Source organism: Gymnoscopelus braueri (assembly GCF_963280865.1).
Source record: "Gymnoscopelus braueri genome assembly, contig: SCAFFOLD_159, whole genome shotgun sequence".
NCBI classification, from domain to species: domain Eukaryota; kingdom Metazoa; phylum Chordata; class Actinopteri; order Myctophiformes; family Myctophidae; genus Gymnoscopelus; species Gymnoscopelus braueri.
In genome coordinates this window covers 27,501-30,415 of record NW_027660716.1, presented here as the reverse complement: position 1 = coordinate 30,415, position 2,915 = coordinate 27,501, and the positions used below count along the sequence as shown (strand labels likewise).

Sequence of the window (2,915 nt, the reverse complement as noted above, 5' to 3'; positions counted from 1 at the left end):
ACCTTTATTGAAATGTTATGATAGGGTTTACTTCACACATCTTTGAACGTCAGGCCAACCAGTGTGTGTGTGTGTGTGTGTGTGTGTGTGTGTGTGTGTGTGTGTGTGTGTGTGTGTGTGTGTGTGTGTGTGTGTGTGTGTGTGTGTGTGTGTGTGTGTGTGTGTGTGTGTGTGTGTGTGTGTGTGTGTGCTGCAGGCTATGTGGACTATAATGTGAGCCTTAAAGAGCATATTGACACAGTGGGTTGAAATGGGGAAAGAATTCCTTTTCATCCTGTTTAGTTTAGAGAAACAAACCAAACAGGAATATTCCCTTTCTCAGCTGCAGTGTAAATATTCTGCCGTTACACAATGGTAATATTTACAATTAATAGATATAACATATAAGAAGACATAATCAAAAGCAGGAATTGAAAGAATACCAAAAAGCTAATAATAATATAATATGATATGGGTGTTTTTTTTTGTCACTGTATATTTGCACATGAAACATGCACAATGACGTGAAATGTGTCCTCTGCATTTATCCATCCTATAACTACTAGGAGCAGTGATGTCATTTATCCATCCTGTAACTACTAGGAGCAGTGATGTCATTTATCCATCCTGTAACTACTAGGAGCAGTGATGTCATTTATCCATCCTGTAACTACTAGGAGCAGTGATGACTTCAGTGACTTCAGGATTCCAATTCAAAAATAGTAAAAATAGCAGATCTACAAGCTCAAAACACATCGCACTGCGACACGTTTTGAGCTATTTTTGCTACTTTTGTGTGACATAGAATGGCGAAGTACGGCATTAATTTACTAAAATAAATATGGAGATAAGAGGTTTTTGGCCGACAGTATATGTAATGTGTCCCTCTGGAGTGAGCGTGGAAATAGAGTGGCCCTCTGCATCATCAAAGTTGCATCACCTCTGGGTTATTGTATGATTATGGTCCTGATGGATTTGTCATAATTAAGACAATAAGAACACACCAATACAAACATGTGTTTAATTTAAAAAAGACACACTTTATTTAGTAGGCAGGATATAAAAGTATAAAAACAATGCATGAAAACCCGCTTTTATAAAATGTGTTTAGTTTTTTGTTTTTGCCTGGAAGCTAGTAGGAAAAAAAAGAAAGGAAAAAAAGGCATACAATATATTTTTATATAATATATATATAAAAAAAACTAAAACAATGTGTTTGTGAAGTTCTACAGCAGTTTTGGGGAAAGACGTGCTGACTGAATACGCAGCACTACAACAGTACATACAAATTATCATTATTATTATTATTCAAAGAAATGTTTACAAAAACAACAGGTTTACAAAACGTTCCATATTTTACAGGCTTTTCGTCAAGATATCAGTGTTTAGTACTCAAGCTTTTTGTAGAGAACTTTAAAATTCAAGTGCAGCTTGTGGTACTTGTGTACTTGCGTACTAGTGGTACTGGGTGGAGCTTTGTCACTCACAAACAATAGTAAACTCACTTACACTAAGCCAGTTAAAGGGATATGTCACCTTACAATACTTCTTGGTTGATTTTGTCATGTACTCAGGTTTCTGTGTGCCCCGCAGACAGGTTCTAAGTGGCTTGATTCAATATTTACCATTTTAGACTTGTAAAAACACCTCACGCACTTGAAGGACAATCTCAGTCAGAAGCAGAGACTTGTTTTCAATGAATCTAACATGGTTCAAATGGTGTTAGAAGTTACAACATGTTTATATAGGAAGGGGCGTTTCTGATGAAAGAATATCAGATATTGAATCAAGCACCTTAACAACTGTGTGGGGTGAATCACAAAGGCCTGAATAGACGTTAAAATGACCCCCAGAAGTGTTTTAAAGTGAAACCCCTCTTTTAAGCTAGCTTGTTTTTTCAATTGGTAAACTCTTTTTGTGTTTTTTTTGTTAGTTTTTAAACTAAAATAACGTTTGTTCAGTGGAAATGTTTCCCCCGTTCTAGGATACTGTAAAGGCAAGCATGAAAACGACTGCAAAAAACTGAAATGAAAATACATTGATAAAAAATAAACTAAAACAAATACAGAAAAGCTCATGTGGTTTTATAGTTTGTTAATACTAAACAAGGCCGGGCCTGTTATTACGTAATCATAACGTGATCATAACTCATGAATCACGTTCAGGGTCCCCTGTAAAGCTGACGTCAGAGCAGTTACACCACTTTATGTTTCCGTAGAAAAATGTTCACATCAGGCAATGCAGACCAAAATACTCTATGTTCATATTCAACAATATAACAGTATAACAGTACATTTGCACTGTGCGTTCAATGTAATGGGTCCATTTGGTTCCATTTGTACCCTCTTATGAAATAAATGAACACTGGGAATTTGACGGTGTACATGTTCTTAAGCTTTAAAGGGAAATGCTTCTGTTTTTTTTGTTTTTGATTGAAATACAGAGGTTAGATTTGGACTCATTAATATGTCATTAACATGTCATTAGCATGTCGTTAGAATCCATGATAATGCTAATAGGCCTGAAACACTGGACTTAAACACTGCCAATTGTAAAACAAAAATAACATAACATTTAAAAAAAAACAGTCATTACCAAACAAAAAGAAATAAATTAATCAGCTTGTTCTTTATATTAATATAAAAATTCAGACTTAATTAATAAGAATACAGCCCGACGCAAATTATAATAGCCACCTTTCCCCCCCATTTATAATACAAACATATTTAATAATACAACTGTGAAACCAAGGGACTGGAATGTTGTTATTGACACAAAAAAAACGAAAACATAATAAGTATATTTATGTAAAAAAAAAAGACCAAAAACTAGGTTTATAGTCTTTGGTTGAGTGTCATCAAAACACTCATGGCTTCTCCCAACTGTTGTACCACAACAAATAACTACAAGGGGGCGTGTCCACCAATGTGTTTTTT

General features: G+C 34.9%; 1 protein-coding gene across 1 annotated transcript in view; it reads right to left on the bottom strand.

Moving 5' to 3' along the window:
* Positions 1-1,004: 1,004 nt before the first annotated feature.
* myb (v-myb avian myeloblastosis viral oncogene homolog) overlaps positions 1,005-2,915 on the bottom strand; it is a gene marked incomplete at its 5' end in the record, with an annotated part of 27,036 nt that continues 25,125 nt past the window's right edge. Inside the window, 1 exon segment of the mRNA XM_080457670.1 lies at positions 1,005-2,915. This exon segment is cut by the window's right edge and continues 1,469 nt beyond it.